The following is a 27,660-nucleotide window of genomic DNA, read 5'->3' as shown; positions in this document are numbered from 1 at the left end:
TCTGCGCAATAAAGGGTGTAATTGTGCTTTTGCACTCATACAGGAAAATCTACGTCCGTGGAAATAAGTAAAAATGAACAGTAGGGGTGTAAGAAGGATTTTTTTGTTTTCCTTTGTGCATGTACTTTATTTATGGGACAGCTCAATTTTACATTCTACTTCATTGTGCGTGTTTATTGAGAGGATATTTAATGCTGTGGTTCCTATCAGGTCTGTGATTTAAGCAAAGCCAATTTCACATGCCGGATGTAATGGTACTGATAAATGGTTCTCTGTGAAGCCCAGTGGGAACAGTGCTCTCCAGCTCCAGGTGAATTAGAGAGACTTGTCTATTGCTCCAGAACCCCACAGCTCTCACATTAAATTCATTTCCAGCAGAGATATCAACCTGTAACTCCCAGCAGCTAGCCCACATGAGCTCAGCAGCTGTGAGCCTGGTCAGTACCTGGATGAGAGACTCCTGGGAAAAACTAAGGTCTGCTAATATCAGGCTGCTGGAAGAGGTGTCAGTGAGGCCAGTAGGGGGAGCTCGGCCTTCAGTCTGTGTGGGTCCTAATGCCCCGGTATAGTAACAGGGACACTATACTGTATAAAGGTGCTGGATATAAGATATAAAACTGAGGTCCTGACTCCATGGTCATTAAAAATCCCATTTCTTGAAAAGAGAAGGGGTGTTACCCCAGTGTCCACACTGTTTCCACTTGTGCCCTCAAGTTGGTGTTTCATTCAGACAGGGTCTTCTGGGTTGAATTTCTGCACCCTGTCAGACATTCCCTTGAGCTCTAGTATGTATCCAGCTTCTCTTCTCTGGAGCGGCTCAAGAGCAGTGATGTCTATTCTACAGCATAGGGGCCAAAATTGGACAAAATATCCATATGTAAATGTGGTGTGATGTTCTGCTACCTGCATGTAACACCCCACACTTATCTACTTTATATGCCATCTGCCACGTTTTTGCCCAGTCTTGAATTTGATCTAAACATTTGTCCTTTGCTGTTTATATTTGCATATGCACCGAATTACAGACCTGACTAGTGATGTAAGCAGACCAGAATCTGGAAGATTGATACATTAAGTTAGGAAGAGCAGCGGTCCAAATACAGAATCCTGTGGTATCCCACTAATTAATCACCCTGATTGGAGCGCAATCTGTACTGTACTGTTTTCTGTACTGTGTGTTTACTATCCTTTAGACAAACGCACAGTTACTTCAATGCCAGCTAGAGGTGCCTAGGCCCTCCTGGCACAGAAATCAAATCTGTGTATGAAATGAAAATATGGGAAAATGGATAAACATTCTGTAAACTACTGCCTGCAGTTTCTAGTATTTTTTCTAGTCTGTAAAATACTTTTATAAGACATGAAGCTGGTGTATTCAGTACATTTTTTTTTTTTAGAAAGTGCTTGTGTTGCATCAGTTTTTGACATACTGTACACATTGCATAAAGATGGAAGATAGACCCCATCAGATTATGATTTTATTGTTCCTGGCTGCCGCTGGTTCATTGTAAAGTTTTGGTCAACGGAAATTATGGCCAAATTCTCTTCTAAAAATAATCAATGATCATTCTGATTTTGAATGTTTTGAAGATTAGTTATAATAGCACTTAATCGATATTGTTAAATCCACAATGAAGCATTTAGGAACTGGAGTTAGTCACGCTCTGGGGAAGCTGATTGTCACTCTGGGCAAACGGGATGTTGGTGGACCAGTAGATATCCCTTCTTTTCCCTGGACCAGACTGTCCAAGGCAGTGCTCCAGTATGGAGATCACGGACGCTGTGCTGTAGGAGGAGGGACAGTGTACATTATAATACTGTACTACTGTACTGTAATACTATAACCTGTTAAACATTATTAAGTGAATTGCATTGTAGATTGTGTAGTACTACAGTACATTCAGGATTTTCAATGTGCTGTATGCAGAACTTGTGCTGTATACTGTAATTAGCAGCAGGCTTGGTGCCTGGCTAGGCCATATGGGAATTTAGGGATTTGAGGCCATCCTGAATATTTTCAAGCAGGTTTCTAATTTAATTTAGTTTCTCCCAGCTCTGAGTCAGCACCCTCACCCACAAATTGTGTTTCAAATTCCTGTACCAGGCGATCTGAAATCCGAAAGAATGAGAGCACCCAACACCAAAACCTCTTGTTCAGCGTGACTTAGAACACACCAGCGTCCTAGACGTGGTTTTTGTCCCACATCGGAGCTCTTCCGGGTCTTGATTGTCCAGCGTCTTGTGCTCGCAGTCTGAGGACAGCTCTGTCACCTGATTGGCAGAGAGGTGCTGGGGGTGAAACCCTGTTGCCTTTCGCTGTTTTTTTCTTCATGTGAGACAATTAACGAAGCCGCTGCCTTTGGAAAGTAGCTTATTAGATCTCTTCTGAGAGCCGACAGTCGGCCGTCCACCGGGGGGAAACAGGTGCTTTCTATTAACGAGGCTGGAAATTTGGCCGAGCTGCTATGCCTCAATGCACAGGAGCGGCGCCCTGAGTGCAGTCCAGAGCCGCCACACAAACTGCACCCTCACTCCTGTTGTCCACGGGCTCTGAGCCGATGCGGGGGATGCCAGTGGCATCCAACGGGCATTCCAGTTCTGCTGCTGCAGGCAGGCTGGGACAGATCACTGCCTTAGCACAGAAGCACAGCGCAGTGCCCACTGAGGGCGTGCCCGGGCCGGACAGCCCAGGAAAGCCGGTGACTTCTCCTCTGGCCTGCCCTCTGTGGCCGTTGCTCCGTGTTTCTCGTCCCGGGGGCAGGGCCTCCTGTGTGCCCCAGCTGACGGTCACGGACAGGGGCCTCTGGGGGGGCCTGCTCTGGCTCACGATCCCTTTACCTTCCTGATTTCCTCTACGCTAGCGGAGCCCCTGCTGGCCGTGGGCCTGGAGCCCCTGTGGTGAGGGTGAGCCCGCTCCTCCAGGGGTGCTCGGCATCAGCCTGCTGTGCCCCGCTGGACCTGCACGGCCCTCAGGGGAGATGAGGGACCTGAGCTGTACCCACACACGCCCTGTCCGCGCTGCCCTGGGCTGTGCTCTGCGTGTGGGACAAGGCTCGACCGAGACACTCGGATCGCGCTGTCTGGCTCGGCTTTTTCTGCGTGGCTGGGTCCTGACCTGATCATCCCACCACGAGAGAGTGTCCCATCACTTCCCTTTTGTGTGGCCAGTGCGCTCCCTCTCTGTCCTGTCCCTAGTTACCTGTGCTTTGCTGTCCTTCCGGTCTCTCTCTCTGGGGTTATATATTTCCAGGTCACTCATTCCTCTTCACTCAGCATTGACGTTCGGATGTCCTGAGACCCTCCTAGCACCAGGTCACCCCACGTCCGCTACCTGGGGGCATATGTTTCTGTACGACTGCTGAGTCCCCGCCCCGCTGCTACGCAAAGGGTCTATTTCTGTAAGGTTTGCCCCTTACGACATCCGTGACAGGCCAATTAGAATTGGCTGTTATCAGGTTTGTTTTTTTTTATTTGATGTTAAGCTTTAAACAAAGTGAGACCGTTGACGCATTGCCTAGACAGTGAAATGCTGGTTTTCGTTGTTGGCATTTTTGATAGGAGCTAAAATGCTCAGAAGTTGATCCAAGGCGTGAGCTGCCATTCAGTCGTTTCATTTAACACTCTTAAATCAAATCTGTGGCAAATCTTGAACAAAATCTTTAGCAGTGCCAGCAGGAAATGACTTTCACACATTAATTGATACACTGAGCATATAAAACTGCACAAATCACGCTGATCCTTTTCGCTTCTGGTTTTCCGGAGTGGCTGGAAGTAACATTTTATGTCTGTGAGTTTTTTTCTCTCCTCAGTTTGTACTGTTGATCTGGATGAGGGTTGTCTGCAGGCACAGCTTCTTTTTCCATTCATGTTCAGGGCGGCAGTGTCTGCTCTCCTGGTTTGAAGCTGTCTCTGCTGCAGCCGGGCACATGACGAATCTGACACTGCACATGGGGGGTTCGTTACACAGGACTTTGTGAATCAGACAGAAATAACGGAGGAACAATCAGAAGGGTTACAAACGAGAGGAGCCATTCAGCCCATCTGGCCTGTTTGGTTGTTAATTGATCCCAGGATCTCATCCAGCTGTTTCCTGAAGGAAGAAAAAAAGATGTTACTAGAAACAGTCACATTACTCACCTAGCATGCTGGGATACATAATGGTTGGCTAATTTATTTTTAAAGCTGGTTCACTATGCCTGTGCTGCTCTTCTTATTGTCTAGTCGGATTTTGACAGTGGCTGAAATGAAGTTTTGTGTTATCAATGTGACTCAATTTTGGTTCTGAGTAAAAGCATGCAAAGGGCATCATTGTGGTTCCAGTACTTAATACTTTCCATGTGGATGTCTGTGGTGATGGATGATGAAAACAAATCACTACAAATTAATGTTCAGTATTTTCTGTTCTAAGAGTACCCTCTCTAATACTGTAGTTGTAGTGTGAGCACATAGACGACTTTTGCAAACCTTCAAAAGTTTTATAATTAGAAAATAACATCGTCCTGCCTTCCTATCCTGACTCCCTCATTGACCACACTCCTCTGCAATAAGACACAGTCTACTGGCATGTTTTCACCATGTAGATATGAAGTGATTCTGACATTATGATTGGTTGTAAATGTTTTTAAGGGTAAATGATAATTCAGTGGGTGGCAAGGTGGCACAGTGGTCAGCATTGCTCACACGGCCTCCCAGCGCAATTCTGGCCCTGGGGTGCTGTCTGTGTGGAGTCTGTATGTTCTCCCTGTGTTCACGTGGGTTCCTCCCACAGTCCAGGAGTGAGTGAGTTTGTCTCTGTGTGTGCCCTGCGATGGACTGGCGTCCCTTTTAGGCTCTATCTTGCCTTGTGCCTGTTGCCTGCTGGGATAGACTCTGGCTCCCCTGAATTTTTATACAGTGCTCAGAAAATGGACTGATGGGTGATAATGTTCTCGATCTTTAGCACACGTATTTGAAATAAAAGTGACCACTCATGCCTGTGTTAGAAGCTGTTTCGCTCTAGTTTCAGCGAACCTCTGTACAGCACTGCACTTCAGTGGGCTGCGGCAGTGCTTGTCACTGTGCCACTGGGCACTGACGGGATTCATTTTATTCAGAATGAAATAATTTCCATAGACCCCTTTCACGAGTGAGCCAGTGTTACGGAGAGCTCTGTGCCATTCTTTAAGGCTGTTGGCTTGTGAGCCTCTCTTCGCAATCACACAACGCAAATCGAAAAGGGCTCCCCACAGAAGAAATCATTTCCGCAGAGATCGTTAATGGAATAGTGGAAAAACACTGTCCTCCTGGCCTTGTTAATCCTGCTGTCCCTGGAGCCCTTAAGTGTTTCCCATGGCTGGCCCACCCTGCAGGCGGCTGATCAGCATGTGCTCTGTGTCAGCACGATGTGTTTGCACAGCTAGACGCGCCGTGATCAAGACCGAGCTTTGATGAGAACATCACCATCTGCTCCTGCTGCTGTTCTCCAAACACCAGTAACAGCTTTTCAAGACGTGTCGGTGTGATGCTGATTTCTGGAGATACTGTAGCTTGCATGATATTGTCAGGTTGGCACGTCGATTTGATAAAAAAAGATTCAGACAGAAGTCATTATCGCACAGAAGGTAATAATTTAGTGGGCTGAGGTAGAAAGGTGATGGTGTCCATTAAAACATCTTCGCTCTCCTTCACTACACACACATGCCTTTATTCCATTAAAGCAACATTTGTCCACCTTCTGCCACTCACTGTCCACTCCGTTACTGGACACATCCCAGTAAAGACTCAGGGCCTCACCAGGTGATGCCAATTCATGCCAAGGTGTCTCAGTCCACCTCTTGACACAGCAGAAGTTTGGATGTGCTCCAGATTGGATACCTAGAGTGTCTAGAATGCTGTCTCAATGACCTCCAGAAACTGAACTGCAGGATACTGGCAGCTTTTACAAGCAGAGGGACATTCTGTTGGAAAGGTTACAGGTGGGAGGATGCTGTAAGGTAGTTAGTAGCTAGTTGATCCAAGAATCTCATCCAGCTGTTGAAAGAAGTTAAAGTGTCAGCATTGAGCAGGTCTCCAGGACACAGGCAGTGGGAGACTGACACAGAAGGTGGAGTTCAGTGTTGTTGCAACCTACTCCTAAACATTGGGTGATCTTATCAAGCATCAGAGTTTACTCCTGGGTACTCCATCTGAATTAGTTTCTGCTTATCTGTCACCAGATCACTTCTGGTCCCAAAGTGATTTCAGCAGAATGGCAAATGTGTGGAGAGTCTTTAGAGTACTTTTTATCATAATACAAAAAAAAGACTAACATTATCAGTAATTGTTATTTAGACCGTATTTTGGCTTAGTCTGAGTTAAAGTCCACTGGCTCAGGATTAGCTACAGTACATTAAATCCTTTTTGAGATATGGGAGTACAGTACTTCTGAAAGTAAGATCTGCATTCAGGGTTTGTGTCGGCAGAGATGAAATAGTGGGAAACGCGCGTGCAGATGGAAGCTTGCTCATTGTACCGCAGTGTCTGCAATGCTGTGGGGAGCTGTGTGAGCTTGGAAGCAGCAAAAGAACAAGCAGAGGTTCATTCTGAAGAAGGACAAAGCAAGTTCACAAGAGTTCGGCTGTGGAGCCCCTTCAGGTGTGGGGTACAACAAGGCTTTTCAGTTGACCTCTGCTTGGTAAACTGTTAAGGGCTCGCATGGGTTTTAAATATAAGAGGCTCGAGGAAGGGTGAATTCTTTGTTTTGATAGAGTGCGACAGGAAATTCTGTACACGGGTTCTTGTCTTTGTCACAGACTAATAATTGCAACTGGGAGACCTGGAGCTGCTCCTTGACTCGTCTGTCATGTCCAGAGCGGAGAAGGAGAGCCCTGGCTTAAGAGCAGGCTCATCCATTACACTTTGCCCTATAGAGCATTTATAAACATTTATTCTGTTAATTTAAAATCAATTTGTTTTCCTTTCTGGCGCACAGATTAGAAGGGGACCACCAGTAGTGCATTACTCTCAATATCTCCACCTGTCAGGCGTATGGAGCACGTGGGGTACCGCGGCTGAACTTGCAAAGCCCTGCAGGCTGAGGGTGGCTCGCTTTAGGACAGCAGCCCCAGCATTCACAGGGACAGGTCAGGCGGTTCGGTCGCCCCTCTGAGCTCAAAAGGTTCCCTCTGTGTCTGAATAATCATGAAGCTGCTGTGTAGTTTCTCAGTAACCTCAGTGGGAAAGGGAACAGGGCAATGTCTGAGACACAGCCATGAGATTCTGGGACATACTTATAAATTAGAAATATTTCCCTATATACTGTACGTGAGTGCTGAGGAAGTCATTAGTGTCAACGAGAGAATTTCAGGATTTCTGCTTGAAGAGGAGAGCTCAGAGAGGGCTAACAAGTGCTGAAGAAAGATCTGAGCCTCATGGCTTGTTGCAAACAGTGTCTGGATGAGATCCGTGCATCACTGAGTGACGGTATTAAGAACCAGATGGGTGAGATGGGCCTCATGCTAGAACATAAGTAAAAGCTGCAAATGAGAGTGGCCTTCACCCTGTCTGGATCGTTAGGAATTAAATGAGTTTGGGCATCAACCACCTGGTTGGGAAACCTGTTAAGCACACCCACAACCCTATGAGTAAAGAAGTCCTCTTCTCTGCCCTTCATAAATTCCCCTTAATTTTCCAGTTTTCCCAGGTCCTCGTTTCACTGCTGAGTGTGAGACAGTCCCCTGGGTTGAGCCTGTCTTTACCTCAGGAGATTTTGTGTACTTGGATCAAATCTCCGCTGGTCTAGGCTGTGATGTTTCCTGTGTGGCGTGGTGATTGGATCTGAATGCAGCGCTCCCGATGAGGGTGAAAGGTCACTGCACACACTGTGGAACCTCTCAGCGGAGTCAGGTTTTAACTCACGGTTAAAGGACAGCGTCTTCTCCCATGCTGACAATGAGACCGCAAGCAGAATGAAGTTAGAAGCTGTAGAAGCTCACACAGCCGAAACGTTGTGTTTTCTTTCTTCTCTTTTCAGCCTTTACTTGTTCCTTATTAGGTATCTGCTAAATAGATATAAACTGGATTATCCCAGGAAGAATCATGGCTCCCTTCATTTAAACAATTAACGTAACTTATCTTTCACACAGTTTGCGAAAGGCCACCGAAGTCAGATCTGATTTAATTGGGCATTAATATTAATGGGTCCCGCGCTGTGATGATTTGCAGACTAACAGAATGGAGCAAAAACTCAGCTGCGGTGAGAGACTAGCTCATTAAACCCTGCGCCGTGCTGGATCATACTGATCAGACTGCCCTTGGGTCGTTTCTCCGTCTTGTACATTAGCTCCTCATCTCTCATGCTCATGCTCTCATGCTGTCCGGGAGCTCCACTGTTCTGGTGAGTTGGAGTTTCCAGCGCTTGGGTTTCCAGAGCTGGAGAGCGATTTCCTGACCTGCCCTCCATCTGCGGCAGAGTGCTTGTGGGCTTCGCCATGTGCTTGTTTCGTTCGAAAGCAGTCATACTTCTTTAACACGCGTAAACTTAATGTGACGTTTCCACATCTGTGCAAGAGGAAGGGTAACTGTGCCAAGCCATCTGTTCTTACCTCTCTGATTCCACGAATCAACCTGTTGCCTCTATCTGAAAACCTGAAAATCTGAAAAAAGTCTGGCTTGGACATGAAAAGCAGAAGTGATAAAGTCTGTGGCGTAATCTTATGTTGCGTTCGAGCTTAATCTCACAGCCGTGGAAAGGAGAAGCTAACGTATTTGCAAGCTGCAGATTTCATCGAAGAGTGTGGAAAGGTTTGAAAGAAAATAAAACATGAAAATAAACATTTTCTTGCTTCGCAGAGATCGTTCATTGTTGCCTCCAGGAAGGAGGCCAGGCCTGGTTTCCTCCACCTGGGTATGAAACGTCGGCAATAATTTTGTGTTGAAAATGATCAGTCCTGGGGAGGCTTTGGATACAACTACTGTATGTGGAAGTGTGTTTAAAACCGGGATCAGGAGGCACCTCTGTACGCAGAGGCTGGTGGGAGTGTGGAATGGGCTGCCCAGCCATGTTGTTGAAGCCTGGTTTCCTTTCAAGGAACAGCTGTATGAGATCCTGGGACCAACTAACTACTGAACAGGCAAGATGGGCTGAATGCCTCCTCACATCTGGAACCTTTCCTATAATTCCTATAGGAATTCCTGTAGTTGTTCTGTAAATGCAATGTTGTCATTATCTCAGACATGCACAGAACGTCTGGATGAAGTGGAGAAGTGTTGTCGGTGTTGACATTGATCTTGCTTTCCTAGTTAAAGGGCCTCTGGAAGCTGGGAGAGGTTTGGAACAGTGGAGCACTGACAGGAGCCAGTTGTTTAAAGTGTAGCGTGTAAATGCCAGGAGGCAGGGACTCACATACAGCAGCAGGACGTGAGCGGTCCTGGATATTCAGGAAGAGGGCCTCTCATTGCTGTGTGTGCTGTCATAGGTTTGCCATTTAGTGCTGGGGTGAAAACGACATCAACTTGCAGGTTGGGTAAAAAGGAACTTTTTTTTGCATTTCAGTACCGTTAATACAGCAAAGAGCCAGCATGCATAGATTTTTAGTCAGAGCAGTGATCCATTGGTGCCTACAGTAGCTACACCTTTGTATGGAAGTAATACAAAGGCACTTAACTGTATGTTACTTTATTAATTGTGATACCTTGGTTTTCAATTATAGCTACAAGTAAAAAAAGGACTACTTGTAGGCAATTAAATGGAGACACGAATTCAACATGTTTCAGTTTCAATGAGTTCTTGCAAGATTTATTTAAAGACCCCAGAATCATTGCCAGGTCATGAGCTGCAGGCAGCTCAAAGATTTGCAACGTCGGTAATGGAATCATTCAGTTAAAGTATGTTCTCAGGAGCAAGTACTAGCTGCCTAAATATGAGGTTATATTCTACATTGCAAGTGCTGCTTTTTTTCTGTGCGAGGGCTCCCTGCCTTTCGGCTCAGTGTGAATGAATCAGTAAAGATCCAGGGTAGTGGGTCCAGAGCACTTTATCAGAAGTTGCCCTTAAAGACTCCTACCACCTACAAGACACCCCCTGCAGTGATTCTCCCCGTTTTATAGACCCGATGGGGGCTGGAAGTAGAGTGTGTTTTTCTGGCAGGAGTGTGATACAAAACCACACGAGACAGCGCCGGTATTTCTGTAAAGAAGCGTCCTTTCTGCCATCTGTCACAGAACTCACGCCTTGCCCCAGTCTCCCAGTCTCCTGCTGGTCCTGACCTGAACTTGCAACCACTACAATGTGCAGTATATACTGTATATTCAGTTGTTTTCACCTGAATTATCGTGAATATCACACCCTTAAATACTTTAGATCTTCAAATCTGTTTTGCAATCATGTTGGTCTCATTTGCATGTATAACATTTTGTAAAAGGTATCCATGCGGGTTTTCCAATTAATCTTTTTAAGGTTCTTCAGTGTACCAAGCACGTTGGGTCATTTAACATCCTCAGAGATTCTGCTGTTTCGGCCTGTTTCGTGAACAGCACAGCTGCCGCAGCCATAAGTCATAACAGCAGATGAAGAAACATGACTCTGGAGTTTGCGGTTTTCTTAAGCAGCAGTGTTTGCCACATCTCTGCTTTTATCAGCAGGAGAGGGGTCGCTCACTGGAGCCCTGGGAAATCTGCTTTCTCCCAGGGGCAGGAATATGCCGAGTATAAAACATGACCCTTTCAAATGTCACATGCACACGCCGTCCTGTTACAGAACCGCCTTGAGAAAGCACTAGACGTGCCAAAGTGCATGAAAATGAGCCTCCCGTTTTTTAAGTTGGCCACAGGGCATGCGGTCTGTATGTCGCAGACTCCTTCATAAACTTTGGTGAGGCATGCTGTGCATTGCAGCACTTTAAAATTGACTTCTAGTTTGAGGTTTCGTTTTTATTTTCATTTTCATTTTATTTGATTCTGTTTTCTGTACTTCTCCGTGACTGTTTCTTAGAATAGTACAAAATTACGTACTGTATGCTTCAAGAACGTGGCTGGGTTGCTTGTTCCACACCCCCGCAACTCTTTGTGTCCAGAAGTGCCCCCTGTCCTCGGTTCTGAATGCACTTCCACGCAGTTTACACATGTGCCCTGTGGTTCGTGTTTCACTGTTTATACTGAAATCTGTCCAGAGAAGAGCAACCAGATGCTTTCAGGGTTCTAAAGGAGTGTCCTGCACTGATGGGCTGTAGGAGCTGATCCTTTATAATCGTGAGAATAAAGGGAACAGAATCCTCAAAGACAACGACGCAATTAACCCAGTGGATTTCTTCAGTTAAATATTGGCTATGATTTTAGATCATTTTACCATTTCATTTAGTGTGTTTTACTTGGACACCACACTTCTGCAGTACATCTAGGACGAAGAAGTCAGAGAGCACAGGTGCGCCAGCATGGGGGCAGACAGGAAAAGGGTTTGACCCAGGTTGTGTCAAATCTGCCATTACTGAACACACAGTCGTTCTGCTGACTGGTGGTACCCAAGCCAAATTATACTGGCATCCAGCTATGTGTAGCTGGTTAACATATGAAGCAGAGGTGTTATTCATGATGGCTGTGAAAGACTGATCTACCACTTTGAAATCACAACTGAGAAAAAGGAAAAGAAAATCTAAGAAATGCTTGCGAAACTTAATCACTACAGTAAGTCATGCAATGGGTTTCCTCTAGATCTGTGGAATAATGCAATATTTGTCACTGATTTTATATACAACAAAACAATCCTGCCCCATCGAAGTACAACATATTGAACAAATAATATATGAAAGGTTCTGTTTCACTGCATGATACAGTAGCTCGTAGCACAGAATGTGAACTGTCAACTTGCCTTCAGTCGCACACTGTTTTCTAATGAGGAGTGAATTAACCTTGCTTGTGCCTTTTATTCCATCTAATGTGTTCAATGAAATCATGAGTTGACCTTTATTTCATATAGTGCGACCATACAGCAATAGCTATAAGCAGGCAGGAATGTTATAACAGAAAGAAGTATAAAAGCGATACAATCAAAGCACAGTAAAACACATACTGTAACTACATCAGAGCAGAAATCGGTAGGTCAATAAAAGGCAATACAAACTCTAGCCATGAGTCAGGCTTTAAACATTGATCTGTTTTGTAGGCCCAGTGTGTAGGGCCCAGTAGCTGAAAAGATTTACCTCCAGTCTTCTCTGTTGTCAGAGTGGCCAGCCAGCGACAGAGAGAAACTATGAGTCACAGAATTACGATGGTCTCTTTAAAGCTTTGCAAGTTATGAGAAGGGTTTTAAAATTGATCCCAAAGGCTTTAGATTAGTAGTAGTAATGAAACAAGGACACGGAATTCACAGTTGGAAACTTAATTCATTTACAGGACAGAGAACAAGAAACACTGATTTACACAAAGAGTCACGGGGTCTGGAACAGGCTTCCCGAGCAGGTGTGTGTTGTCCGAACTCTGGGCACAAGCTAGAGAACTAGCTGGACAGAAGTTTAGATTCATTGAGCTATTAAACTGCCAAACAAGCAAGCTGGGCTGAATGGGTAGGGTGTGATGTACTGAGTGCCAGTGTAGAGATGCCAATACCGGTGTATTGTGGCCAAAGATTTTTTATTGTCAGGACTTTTGCATTTTGATAGCATTTTGAAGATACCAGAAATAAAGGGCATTACAATAATTGATTCTAGAAGGCATGCCTTAATTTTTCAATGTGATGTGCTGCCAGAGAGCGTCTTCGCTCAGTAATATGTCTTAGGTGGAAGACAGATACGCTAGTTCAATGTCTAATGAACGGTCAGGGACAAAGCTGAACATTGTATTAAAATTAAATTTGGGTAAATGCAGTAGTTCAGTACAACAGTCATCCACTGCAAGGACAGACTGAATAACATCTGTTTCTTCAGAATTTAAGTAGAAAGGTTTATGGTATCCAGTTCTTACATCTGAGGGACAAGTAGTCAGGCTAATTACAGGCGTAGAATCACCTGGTTTCGTAAAGATAGGTGAAACAGTGTGACATTTACAATGCTGTGAAAGATTGGTCAAGGGTCAGAACCCTGAGGCACAGCACATGCAAATTCAGATGAATCAGAGGTATCATCCTCAGATTGAACACATTGAAACCTATTTGAAAGATTTAAAGGATATAAACAGTAAAAATTCAGGAAAAAAAGGAAATTCGGGATTTGTTTTGTCCCTTGTCCCAACTAACTTTGTGTAATGTGCTGACATGGCAAAGCACTGTTATTATTTTATATTCTTGACATATACTGTAGATCAAGATGCTATCTTTCCAAACATGGTATAAACCTTCAGCCTTCCAGTTTGAGTAAACAACAAGTAGGACCATCCAAACCAAGGAGGAGAAATGCTGGAGTATTTTGGAAGATATACAGTATCCACGATGTTCTCTAAGGAGAGGTCAGTTACACTGGAGTCCATCAATTGGACACAGTGTCCAGAAATGTGTAAACTTTTCTAATTGCTCATTACTTGAGTTTCAGTTTGAAAACTATAGGAAGCGTCCAGACTGTCAGGTAGAAATCTATTTCTCAATCTATAGTTCTAGGGACGGTAGTGAAGTGATCCCATCCTCCTTGATACCCTTTTAACACATACTGTACAGTAGTCTGGGTATCTGGTGAAATGGTGCACTTCAAATGAACTCTTGCACACCAGCAGTGGTGCTGAGCCCAGAGTTCAGGATATGATCGTGCATGGTAGTACTGGGGACATTTTGGTCCCTCTTGTGACATGAGGTCTTGGTTTTGGAAACTCATGAGTCTGTTGTCCTGTCTGTTATAAAAACATTTTGTCTCCTTTGCACTAAGATCATTGTGTGACAGAGGGCAGGCGATCATATCAGAGCAGCTGTCGTTCTTGAGTTGTTCCAGCATGCGAGGCCAGCGGGGCTAGGCTTCATGAAATACTGTCAGCTCAGGAGTGCAGCAGGGCTGCTGGATAGGTGTGTATTCGGACTGTGTTGCAGTGTTTTTTGGAACGAAAATGCTATTCTGCACCACCCACCTCTGTTCAGCGCTGAGCTGGTGTGAGGGAGGGTGTTGCAGACCCTTGGCTCATTAGAGAGCGTCGCTCAGCAGAGTGTGGGACTGAGCGGGTGTGTGTGTGTTTGTGAGCTCCTTTCAGGCTTCCAGACACGTTACAAGCCAGGACTGCAGCAGCTGTGCTACCGCTGATGGAAATCAGGGTCCCTCTTCTCAGCAGGACGGGCTCTGACTGTATGTATGACCCATGACTGGGATTGTGCGTCTCCTTTCCACAGGATATCTGAGGCCTGAGGTGAAGTCCAGTTTGTAAAGTGCCGAAATCTTGTCTTCATTGTGCTCAGGTTTTTAAGGCAGAGCTTTGGTCTGGTAGCTTTATGATGTGTGCCTCTGTTACTGTTCTCAGTACTGAATTCTTTCCGATGTTGTAGCAAGTTTTATTGCAATAAGTCTGTAGCTTATTAAATAGATATTAAATAGATACCTACTGCAGGTGCCAAAATGTAAGCAAATTACTGTTCCCCGCTGATGTACAGAACTTGTTTTTTTTTCAGATAGGCACTTCTGCAATATCCAGAATAATGAAAAATTGGAAATACATTGTTTAGGAAGCAGAATGAAGCTTCAATATGACAGAACCTTGTAGAAATTTCTCACTTCATCTCACGTTGAATCAGGTTGTGCTGTGTTCAATATGTATCCGTGATACTGTGGGCATGTCTGGTGGTTAGCTATGAAATTGAATTCAGTCAATAAGGAAAATACAGTTTTCTTAGTTCCAAGCACATGCACTAAACCAGAGAATTTATTACAATGTCAAAAAATCTAACAGAAATAAATGCAATAAACGATTGTAGTCATTTACATAGTAAACGCATAATGTACACTCTTTTAAGAATAGAACTCAAGCACATTTTCAGTTTCAGTTTGTTTTTCCCAGTATTGCAGTTAAAAGACCTGGAGTCTCAGCAGGCACCTCCTGTAAAACACGGCAAATCCAATTTTCTGTGAAACCTTTCAAAACCGGAACAGAAAAGATTGTTAAACTAGGAAACCCCTGGTGTTAGACGGGAACATTGTCGTTGCTTGACATTGTCAATGGGAGCATTTCAAGTGAAGCAATACCTGCCGGAGGTTGCGGCTCATCTAGAAATGACGCGGGGGCGTGGCATGACGCGGGGGCGGAGCCCGCAAGGGACGAGCAGGGCCAACCCCCGGAAGGGGAGGGGCCTTCACCGGCAGTGCCGGAGGGGCTCGCACCCAAGCGTATGGCCGTCATTTTCCTTCTTTTTATTTTCTTTTTGTTTTTGCCTGTCCCTGTCATGCATCTGTACCGGGGCAGGCTGACCCCTTTCACACGTCAGGTTCTTGTTTTGTTTTGGCCCTGTGCTCCCTGCTCTTCCAGACTGGACCCCGCTGAGTAGGGTCAGTCCGGTCTGGTCACCGCTGTGCTAAGCTGAGTAGGGTAAGCCCAGGCTGGAGGTCGCGGCACTTTTTTCTTTTTCTTTTTTGCTCTTTGTTTGCCTTTCCACCCTTCTGGTGCTATGTTCGGTTCTTGCTAGCCTCGCACCGGCGCTTCCACCCCTCGGTTAGGTGCGTGGGCTTTTTCCCGGTGCGCGCCGCGGCTCCGCCCACTCCCACGCTGCTGCGGTAGGAGTGAGGAAAGCCAGCCATCCGAATCAGGGCTCCAGTTCGACTGCTGATTCGCACACAGTGTGTTTCGAGTAATAACACATCTGTCAACTGTTTAGTTTAACCAACGCCAAGGGACTGAAGTCACACCTTAGTTCCTGGGCTCCTGATTGGAAAGTCGTGGGTTCAGATGCCAGCGCTGTTATATCCTTGAGCCAGGTACCTCACTCTGTCTAAATGGGTGCACATGTAAGTTGTTTCGGATAAACGTGTCTGCCAAATAAATTAGTCATTCATTTCTGTCTTGATATCAGACAGGCACCTGTAAAGTGCAAGAATCTCAGCGGCAGTGCCTGATATTCTCAGACATGCAGAACGCCAAGAGCTACAGTTAAGCCTGGAAGCCCAGGAATTTGTAAATGTGTAAACTGCCAAACACGCCCTCATAAAATATCATTCCGGAGTACAAATTTTAGGGAAGCAGCAATATTCTCACTCTTGTCTGTGCATTGTGCAGTGTATGTATCTGGGTAATTCTGAGGATCGTCATCGACTCCATTGCGGCTCTCAGCACGATCAAAGTCTTGCATGAGCAGTGGGGCGGCTTTCACGTGGCTTGATTTTGCCCTCCCTGCGGTAGATCTGCTGGCGAGGCTGTGTCCAGCTCTCGGACAGTCAGAGGCTCGTAACATGCCCAGAGCCGAGCCAAGGGGAACTTTGTGATCTTTATACTGCTGGACACCCGATGAACAAGCCCTCTTGTCTGGAACATCTTGGGTTTGCGTCTCAAGAGCTGCGTCCGTCCCTCTTCAGGTGTGTACAAAACCCATTGCTTTAGCTGATAGCTGCCTGTGTTAAGTACTGCTCTGCGCCACTGAAGATCTGAGTGGTCACCAGAATACCATCAAAGACCATCAACCCCTCGTCTGATTCCTATAGCAGAGGAAAGCAGTTTCATTGTGTCCCCCATGATATCCAGATATCGATAACAAGCTGATTTTTCTGTAAAGGTCTTTGACACAGGAGGTTAGAGTATCTGTTTTCCTGCAGCTCACTGGGTAGCAATTTATATCCTCTGTTGCCTGGCGAGGAGGCTGCAGTCAAGACGGAGAGCTCAATGAAACAGTATTTTTTCCTCCATCCCTTCATAGATCAATCACAGCCTCCGCTGCCTTGAGCAGGAAACCGAATGACGACACAGGAAGGGTTGAGAGTTCAGGCTCCTCTTCAGTATATTTCTCTCCCAGCTCTGTAATGTTCTGAACAAAAAGCCAGCATCACTGTAGCTGCCCTTCGGGAGACTGGTCTCTGGCCTGTGAGCACTCGCAATCTCGTTTGCTTCCATTTAGGTCAGGCTGCAAGAAATATTTCAAATGAAGAATGCCCCGACGGTTCGCTTCATTAATTGAAAGGGAGTGAGTGATACAGTATATTGATCAAGCCGACAATCTTCCCATTTTTAAAGCTCTATTGAAGGATGTAATTTGCTTAAATTTAAGACTAGACAGAATGTGGGGTATACTATATATACTGTATATCCATGACATATAGGTAATTCCTGTATTAATAAATACATTTTGTATTTCTTCAAAAATATGTGAATTTTTACATCTCTGGAGAAGAAATGTGTGATGTAAATGAATACATTCAGCTCCTTTCCAACAAAGTTACAGAATGCTAATAACATATTATGGTAGAAAAGAAATTTGTGCTACAGGGAAATCCTTGTTTCCAATAGATATCTGAAAGTATGAACGTCCTGATTGTTTTCTATGACTTTTTGCATTATACTGCATGAGAGAATCACATGTTAGCTCATGTTTCAATTTGCTCTGGCTAGAAGTAGGCTCAGACCAGGAGCATAGTTAGTCATGCGGTAAGGAAATATCATGCTGTTTGTTGTCTGTGCTGTAAGTGAATATGTTGTCATTTTGTTTGTGAACGGATGTCATTTTCAAGCCTTGTTAGGTGATCTGGAACAGATAAGGCCTTTTAACTGTACTGTTAACTGTAGCATTCTTTGCATTATTGAAAGGAAAAACAACACAGTATACAGTGGTATACAGTAGGTTTGACCAAGTCTTGTAACATCCAGTCATTTTAAATTAAAGTTGTTTAATACTTTGAAATCCAACTCTTGAAAAAGGTCTTTTTAAAAGAAAGGAAGTCATGTGTCTCCAGACAAGGTGAGCAGTTTAAACTGGGAAATATTCAGAGTCTAAAAGATGGCTGGATATTTGTCTGTCACCCCTGCCTCTGCCGAATGATACCATAAGACGTTTTATAACCACGTGGATAGAAATGGCACTTTTGAAGGGCAGGGCCTCTTTTTCCACAGTGTCCGTTTGGAACCATTGTTCAAGAGCGAAGGGCTCCACCTACTGGTCTGTGAGATTGGTGTACAATGAGATCTTGTACAATGTTAACATTGCGTCCTTTGATTTGAATCCTGCAATTTCTACAGTGTATCTTCTCCTGTGTAGAGCAGTGGATCTCCCTCCTGGTCCAGCTGGGACCCTGAATCACGTGTGGCTCATTGCTGCTGGTAATTGATCCGCCTGCTGGTTTAGGCTTAGTTTTCCACTTGGGATTAGAACTACCCCAGTCCAGTGGTCCTCAGTCCTGCCATCTCTGTTCTCCCCAAGGTCTCTGTTTCTCTTTTCGAGACTATTTTTTAAAAATCAGCTCTTATAAATTGCTGCCAGTAACTGATCTGCTTGCTGGATTGGGTTTTTTTCTGCTCTCAGACCTTGGCTACAAAAATACTCCAATTCAAGTGCTTTATTTCAAGCAATTTCAGCATGCAGACTTTACACAGTCTCTCCTCACTTGCTAATTAGGAATGTTCTGCTTTATTTCTGTCTGAAGAGCTCAACAAGGGATCGATTGATGGTGAACAGGCACTGTATCAGATACACTACAGTGAGTCAGTGTTTGTCCTTCGGCTTCTCTCCAGCTGGTTATACTGAAGTTCGGCTCCCACACCTGTAAGAGGGCAGATCCAAAACTCGTTAATTAGCACAGGGATCATCAACTCACTAATTAGCACAGGTTCATAATTACACATCATTTAATTTTAAGAAGCTGAACACAAATTAAATGGTTTTAGATACAAAATGAAATACTTTAGTTTGGAATTAAGAACTCGGCTGGAGCAGAAATGGAAATACTCCTTGCGGTCCATGGTTAGGAAAGATGCACATGATTTGTATCTGTATTTATTGTTTTTGTTTTTTCTAGTTTCTTCCATGTAACTCTGTAACATCATTCGCCAGGTTTTTGCCCAGGCTTGAATTTTATCCAAGTTTTTTTTTCATTTTGATTGCTGCTTCTACAATGTTTTCTCCAGTTTTGGTGTTTTTTCCAAACCTGACTGGTTTACTATCTACACTAAATCATAGATATACCATAAATGAAGAATTTATCATTGATATAATTACGAATACTGTAGCAGAGATCCTAGTACAGACCCCTGTGGTACTTCACTAATGACATCACTCTAGTCTGATTGCTCACCTTTTCTCTGTGCTCTTTTTCCTATCCATTGAGAATTAATCTTTTAGGAGCATTTTTTTTTCAAAAGTCTTCTGAAAGTCTAAATATACCATTCTCTCTGTCCATTACTTCTCTAACAAATTAACTGTGGTCTTACCATAATTTTTCTGATGCTCCCTATAGTTTACTTTACATTCGGAACATTTATTGCGCCATGTCTGGGTATGCCTTGGTTTTACTGTGATCTGCTGTAGTGTTGTGAGTGATGGCATGCTAAACAAAAGTTAAACTAGTTTAAACTTCAGGGAACTAGTAGAGACATACTGTAGTAAATATACCAAAATATAGCTTTGTCAGTCTATGAGGTGTACAAGGCGGCACGAAGTTCATTTTATTTTGGAGTGCTGCTAGGTTGCCGAATGCTCTAGTTCTTACTGTTGATTTCTTAACATCCAGGCGATATTGTTGGTGCATTAGTCCCTCTATTACAGCTCCAGTGTAACAGAGGCATTGATGCCTCTTCGATGATGAAATGGATTCAGAGTAATGAAGTTATTTACAACTGTAATGTGCTGAACGTTTTTTACTCTTTGTTTATCGGGGCTATTCATAACAAATTCAGAAAATTAGAATATTGGTGGATCGATAGTACTTTATTAGGGGTTAAATTCTGCAGAGCTGATTTGCATGAATTCATCCTTCCATCTTCTAAACAATTCATTCCATTCAGGGGCGCAGGGGGACAGGGCTCCACGCAGACAGCACCCTGGGTCTGGAATTGGATGCTAACCACTGTGCTGCCCTTGTATGAATTCCTCCTCTTTGTTAATTTCTTTGAGAGTTAACTGTGCATTCCCACCAGCGTTCAGAAACAGGCCTTTGTTATTTAAAGCAATGTCTCTAGGAAAGAGTAACTATTTAAAGAGATTAAACACAGATGTTTTCGTTGACCCCAGGAAAGATCACAGAGGGAGAATACAATCTTAGTGAGACAGATTGAGGCAGACCATTGCTCAGGTGAAGTCATCGAAGCTGTTAGTCTGGTTTTTATTCAATCAGGAAACAGCTGGCTGAGATTCTCTGGTAGAACTATCTACTAGAAACCAAATGGGCTGGATGGACAGAATGACCACTCATCTGTAACCCCTCTTACATTGTAGTGTTTTGATAGTCAGCTATGTCGAACCTGTTCTTACAGAGAAAACAGATTAAAACCAGATACAATGAACAAAATAAATCGTATTTTCTCTTCGTGCATGTCACAGCTAATGAAAATCATCCCGGATATACATGAACCATGCGTTTTGCATATCTGCAAAAATGAATAAAATAAATCACATTCTTGCCTGGGTTGTGAATGCTAATGTTTACAGATCTGCCTAGGGCTTGGTACAGAACAAACAAAACAAACGGTATAAATGCCAGTAATGTTCTGTCTGCAGGGCCCTAGAGCTTGGTGAAGGGATGAAAATAGTGCCTGTTTTTCAGCTTCTGACATTGCTGACTGTGGAAGGTTCTGGAGCCAGGCTCTTTCTGTGCGTCTCCAGAGCTTGTTAGTGTTTCACACTGTCATACCACAGTTGTCTAACACAAGGCACCTTTTTTATAATAATAATAATTAATAATAATTGCTTACACTTATATAGCGCTTTTCTGGACACTCCACTCAAAGCGCTTTACAGGTAATGGGGACTCCCCTCCACCACCACCAGTGTGCAGCCCCACCTGGATGATGTGACGGCAGCCATAGTGCGCCAGAACGCTCACCACACATCAGCTATCAGTGGGGATGAGAGCAGAGTAATTTAGCCAATTCATAGAGGGGGATTATTAGGAGGCCATGATTGGTAAGGGCCAATTGGAAATTTTGCCAGGACACCGGGGTTACACCCCTACTCTTTTCGAGAAGCGCCCTGGGATTTTTAATGACCACAGAGAGTCAGGACCTCGGTTTTACGTCTCATCCGAAGGACGGCGCCTGTTTACAGTATAGTGTCCCCATCACTATACTGGGGCATTAGGACCCACATGGACCACAGGGTGAGCACCCCCTGCTGGCCCCACTAACACCTCTTCCAGCAGCAACCTTAGTTTTTCCCAGGAGGTCTCCCATCCAGGTACTTACCAGGCTCACACCTGCTTAGCTTCAGGGGGTTGCCAGTTGTGAGTTGCAGGGTGATATGGCTGCTGGCAAGGGGTAACGTACTGTATAAACTTGTTAGCCGATTGAAATCCCATTTAAGTTAAGAGAAGGGTTGATTGCTTCATTCACACGTTTGTGTTTAGAGTCATCTCGCCGGAAATATGTTTTCTTTGCAATGCATTCTTCAACTTGGCACTTGATAACTGGGAACAGGGGTCCAGGTCAGTCTTAGGGAGTTTGATCAGTTACCTTATTGCTTTCAGAGCACTGTTTGTCTCTGGGGATGCTGTCTCACAGCTGTGTGCACCTTCTTACCGAGTAAAGGTACTTGAAGTGGGAAGGTAGGTGGGATTGTTATGACTAATAAAGAAATAATTCACCAAAGAGTCCAGGAAGGGATATTTCTGTAACATGACTCACTGCATTTAATGAGTCAGTGGTGGAGGAAACTTCAGTGGTGCTCAGTTTCTGTTGTGAGCCTTTGGCTTATGTTTCCAGGAAGCTCGTGGTAGATGCTACAACAGGCCATCACATCTTGAGCCTGGATGTGTATTTTAACTCCATGTGTTTGCTGACTGAGGGTCACTGTGACTCCAGCACTTGAAGTGTGCCAAAATCAAAACTGCTCAGTTTTCAGTGCTGAGCATTCTGCAAGTCTGACTCCTGAACACGATCTGAGACGTGTTTTCTTTGTGACTCACTGCTTGAAGCATTAGCTGATGTAAATAAATTCAGTTCATCATTATAGTTAGTCCCAGCAGACATCCTTGCTACGCAGTGAATGCAGATAAATATAAAGGTTTCTAAAAATCGCACAGAACAGGGAACTTGTTATATTTGCTCCAGTTGTATGGATTTTTTGAAGTGGTGGATTACCTGATGCCATTTAAGGAATGTCTTTTTTTCATCTGGTTTCTTTTCAAGTCCCTGCTTTTCCTTTGTCTTTAGCAACGCTTCACACTAATTCCTCCTTAGAGAGCTCGGAAGTCCACCTGAATTTCCCGTAATTCTGAAGTTCAGGCGCCTGACTCTCAGGCAGTTTTCAGTGTCTGTTTCTCCATGGGCTACTGCGGTCTATGGCAGGGCTCCCTCCTCAGATATATGGCCGTGAGCTCCACGCTGCTGAGCCCAGGACTGAATTAAAGGTCTGCACTGTCATTGTTAATACTCAGTTTTAAATAATGATCTGTTTGAATTATTAAGTTTTTGTATCTGTGATCATTCATTGATTGCTTCAGCCTCTCCGTGGGCCTGTGAATAATTTCTTAGCACCCAGCTGCAGCGCAGATTGATTGTGGAGGTTCTTCTCTGGACCAATGAAAGCCTCACATTTGCCTGGTTTCCTCAGAACAAAAGGCAGAGGTGAGGGAGGGAGAGGGTGGGTGCAGACTGCATACCGCTTCCCCATTAAAGGTGTAGAAATGCTGGAGATGACAGATACAGTCAGTTATGGCAGCCCAAGTCTCTGGCTCTACTGTATATTTTTCAGTGCACCAGGGAATGACGTCTGTGACGCAGCAATACCTACTGTAAATGGAGTGTGGATGATAGAACTAAATGTTTTGAGCAAGAAAGCACGCAAAGACAGGAGAATTTCGTTTTGTCACCATAAGATTAATTATCAGAATGTCTCCTTCAATATATGACTGTGCAGTTGACTCTGGCACTATTTATAGCAAACACAGCACTGATCTTTTTGATGTGATGTTTGTGGTTGGATGCCAGATGCGAACCGCTGTTTTCAGCCTAACCACCAAAGCAGCCCAGCTGCGTCACACACGTGTGATTAGATCTGCATGTGAGCCAACTGGGGACAAGAATTCCATAGCACTAAATAGTTCCACTTCATCCTAATTCTTCACTACTAAATTATTTGGCTTTTATTCAGAGAAATTTAAATTTATACTGGTCGGAGCTTTGCTGAAACACTTCAGGTGAAGTACTGTATCTTGCTTGGGCAGTGTCTCAGCTGGTTGCTGAACCAGTGCAGAACCCTGACTGTTACACCACACTACATTTACTGGAAAAAGTCTGTACTAATTGGATAAGAGCACCTCTGGAAGATCGAGGGAACTTGAGCGCCAGCATTTTCTTCTGCTACTTTGCTGTGTTTTCTGTGGTTAGCTCTTTGAGGTCGTTTGCATGATGATCATCTGGAGGAAGTGGTGATCTCACTCTGCTTATAGAGCACAGCTCTTAAGAAGCTGTCTGTCTATGAACGTATAGGAGTGTATGAAGCAGCACTGGTAGTTTCTAATCACATTTAACAACTTGGACGAATACACTTGAAAAGAAAGCTTCTTTTACAAACCTGATATTTATTTTAAATCTTGTTGTATGAGTAACATGCTCCACTGCTTTTTTAATTAATAATAACTTTAAGGTAAAGACGAGTGGGCAGAAAATTGTTCCGCCAGACTCGAGATGCACAATAACGCAATGATGTGGGTAGGGGTGATATTTTCACATCTGTTCGATTGTTCTGAAAAGTGGTTTTCTAAAATTTCCATCAGTTTAAATGCCGCGTTTGTTTGGAATGAAGAGGAAATGAGAAACAGTAGACTTCTTTATTTTCTTTTTATTTAATTACCTAAACTGCTTCCTACAAAGGCTTCTTTCACAGGGGCCTGGATGGAATTAGCATTTTGTTTTTTATAGCTGCAATCTGTTGACGATCTAACAACACACAATGAAAATTCATCCCCCCCTGGATCTGCTTCAGAAATCGGGAATGGAGAGCCACTGGATCCCATGTCTAGTGTTCAAGGCTGCTTTACTGGGTCTGTCCTAAATCTGTGGTCTGGGCAGCCTGGACATGGAGATGGATGGGGAAGGGAATATCCTGCGAGTGCTAAACAGGCCTGGGCAGGCAATAGTGATGGAGAAAACCAGCAGGAATGCAGCACAGATGCTTACGAGCAGTGGTGCAGAAATGTGATTTGTTTTCGAACTCTGCAGCCAAAGGTGTTATCTGTCTGTGTGTGCACAGATTGGGATTAGCAGGCAGGAGTCCATCCCATATTTCCTTCTGGTCTACAACTTGGTTGACCTCACAGTGGTCCCATAGAGCCCAGTCCTAGATTCAGTTTGGGACCAGGGCACCTTCTGTGTGGAGTCAGCATGTCCTTCCCAGTCTCATGTGGATCTTCTGCAAAGGCATGCTGGTGCTTCTCTCTGCTGTGTGTGCATGCCTCTGTTCGCTGTGATTGATTGTCATCCTGCAGTGATGCGGGGGGTTTGATTTGCTCTAACGGACAGAAATTGTAACAGTAAGTTGTGAGCGTTCTTGACGACTTTTCAATCAAACGTAAACATTTACAGTCTCACACATGGATTCTAAATATACAGTTTATTAATATAAAACCAAAAGATGCATAACAAGCAAATGCAATAGTGTATAACTGTGAAACGATCTGCTGTGATACAGAAGGCTGATCGTTCACCTAGGGATTACAAGGAGAAGAGTTAATAACTTATAATAACAGAGTTAAAATAAATTGACTACAATGTGTTATGGTCTACCTTGTAGGTTTTATCAGGCTCATATCACATCACATTTATATTCTCAGATATACATTTACTGTTGTGAGCTAAGCATCAAGCATGTATGGAATAATTGCTCAACACTTAAGATATACTTGACTTATAGTGCCTCTAAAGACATTTTGTACTCAAAGATCTGTTGGCCAAACATCCTTGTGAGTTAAACTTCCCGCAGAGAAGATGAACCTGGACCAGGTTGGTCTTTGCTTGCTCTGTGCTGATGGGAGTGTCCTGGTGCAGAGAGGAGAGAGAAAGTGTTGCCGTGGGGCTCAGCATCCAGTGCTGACCCTCAGGCAGCTCTGCCAGAAGTTAGCATGGTTGAACTTCAATCTTGAAAAGCAGTATTTAAAAGCAGTCTTTGACGGATGAACAGTATCTATGGACCTGTAGTCTTGGGAAGAAATAGACTACGGACTGGAATGAATCCACCTGCGTGATATATCTTTGAGTTGTACAGCGTTGATACAGCTTTACAACGTCTGTTAACATAGGGGCCTGTTAGCACATTCCTGGGCTTTTATAGGAGGCATCAAACTGCTTTGTCAAGAGAAATCAAAGATTATTAGAAATGTTAAACAACACTTAATTCTAAGTGTAATAATAGGCCTTGTCGCTACGATCCCACCCAGGATGTGTCCCATCTTGTGTCCTGTGCTCCTGAGAGTTTCCAAGATCCACAGGAGTAAGTGGCTTTCTGAAGATGGGTGAATGTTTAGAGGTTTACTGTATATATTACTGAGTCCTTATACTTTTCCATTACAGCCAAAAATGTACTGTATTTGCTATAAACAATTAAAAAAATCCAAAAAGCATTATAAAATAATCTGATATCTATACAGATACGTCAGTCAAGAACAGATTCTCATTTGCAAATTGATTCAGCAGGGTCTGGTGGGTAGCTTTCCATATGAAGAAAATCAGACAGAACAGGAATGTTGTTTATGCACAGCAGAAGTCTTCCTATTAGATCTTTCAATCTCAAATCTATTTTGCTGCAGGAGGAATCAGTTTTTGTGTGTGCTTTACTACAGCAGAGCGAGGATATCGGTTCATGGGATTTAAAGGGGGTCTGTGCCTGTTGACAGAGCAGATGGGCGATTGGTAAAGACAGGTGTAGATCACAGTGGTGCGAGACACTGAATCGGAGTGAGTCGTGATCAGGTAAACTCTGCCACTCTTTAAAGCAGTGAAATGCTTTTCCCTTTAAGCTCCCAAAATGGTTAGAAAAACATGAAAACTGTTAAAGGTACTCAGGTATGTATATAACATACATTTCAGAAAACCAGAATTTTCATAGTACTGTACACACCTATTTCCTGTATTAAAAAAAATATTTAGCATTTTATATTGTTACTATATTGCTGGCCTTCAGCATTGACAACAGGACACGGGTGGCTTTGTAGAGGTGTACAATCTGTGACACGCAAGTGAGACATAATTATCAAACATTTATGTTTTTGCATAAATATCCCAATGTTCTTAATTCCACTATGCAGTCTTTCAGTGAGTAAAAAGTGTGCTCATGAGAGATCAGGCCTCCAGTGCTACGAGGACATTGCTGCTGTGTGGAAGGACTGGCTGGCTGTGATATCAGGTGCAGATGCTAGCTGTCAGGGAAAAGATGCGGTTCTGCATTTCTGTGCAGCTCTGCGTCTGCTGGGAGTTCCACAACCACACAGCGCCGCCCTGCTGGCCCCAGTCTTGCACTACCCCGAAAAGGCACAGCCTTGAGGGCTCAGCCCAGAGCAATTTAATAGTCAGTATTATTCATTTATATTTGGATTAAAATATCATTTGATAAAGTAAAGTTTATACTGTACAGTTGCAGAAATAACTTGGATTACAAAATCATAGTGTGTTGGCTTTGAGTGGTGATGCCACTTCTTCTTTTATACACCAGATGTTATCAGCCTTGCAAAACAGCCACTGTACCAACGGTTAGTCATGGCTCTCAAACAGCAGGAAGTATGGCCTGCCTGGTTTCCAGCAGGTTGCCAAATGTCCAGCTTGAAAGGAAGTGAAAGGGAGTGAAATCTCACTCTTAGGGTGCTATCTCACTCTTAAACAAGCTTCTCCTGTACAAACGGGCGACTCCACAGGCCTTCGTTGAAAATGACAGCTGACTAAGGTGCAATAAAGGTTTCAAGGAGTAACAAATGTCCTTGTTAACCAACTGTAGTTCTTTAGTAAGTGACTGATAATCGATAGCCTCTGTATCTCTGTCATGTGAAAACAGCTTTGTGTTGCTCAAAATGACAAGTGGTGAATTTTTGTTTGCTACTCTGCCTGATGCTGGGCTCACCTGCAGTTTAAACAGGCAGCATTTGAAACTGTGTCTGTATCCAGGTGAATGGCCTCTGCAGGCAAACAGTATGTTTCTTTTTTTACAGTTTCCAGTCACCCTGACTTTGCTTACTGCGAGAGAAGTGTGCAGAGCTGGCAGGTTGTGGACCACAGACCAATGAAGTGGTTGACCGTTTAATTGCTCATAGATGATGTGATCGCAGTCAAACTCAATGTCTTTTAAAACAGTTCTCAAGGGAACTGAGTGAATTATCATCTGGTATCTTTTTCATGGTTGATGTTTGCAGGAGGGAATGATGATGGTATATGAACAATGCAGGAGCTACTGTATAACCCAAAAGGCCTGATTATGTGAGATTGCTTCTTCAATCCTGTTTTAGATTTCTTAAAAGAAGGGGAATGGACATTATATTTTATTATATTATATTTTATTGCATTGTGGAGGTCCACTGTGCAGTTCTTCTCCAGAGGAAAACACTGTGGAGATTTAAAATGCTTTGTATTGGGCCAAGACAAATTCTAAACTTAGGTAATATGTGACTGCAGAATTCAGGGAGCCCTTGAGTG

The 27,660-nt window shown here is 43.9% G+C and overlaps 1 protein-coding gene across 8 annotated transcripts in view; it reads left to right on the top strand.

Moving 5' to 3' along the window:
* Positions 1-27,660, top strand: part of mctp1a (multiple C2 domains, transmembrane 1a) — a 197,432-nt gene that overhangs the window by 19,606 nt on the left and 150,166 nt on the right. Inside the window, exon 1 of one of the 8 annotated variants that reach the window (XM_088630707.1) lies at positions 14,106-14,210. The exons of the other annotated variants lie outside the window; for them this stretch is intronic. The gene's annotated coding sequence lies outside the window, so the exon portion shown is untranslated. Of the gene's footprint in view, positions 1-14,105; positions 14,211-27,660 lie in introns of those variants that run through there. 8 annotated transcript variants of the gene reach the window in all.

The sequence above is a fragment of the Lepisosteus platostomus genome, chromosome 4 (assembly GCF_059453375.1).
Source record: "Lepisosteus platostomus isolate fLepPlt1 chromosome 4, fLepPlt1.hap1, whole genome shotgun sequence".
Classification (NCBI taxonomy): Eukaryota; Metazoa; Chordata; class Actinopteri; order Semionotiformes; family Lepisosteidae; genus Lepisosteus; species Lepisosteus platostomus.
This window is presented reverse-complemented; position numbering and strand designations above follow the sequence as displayed.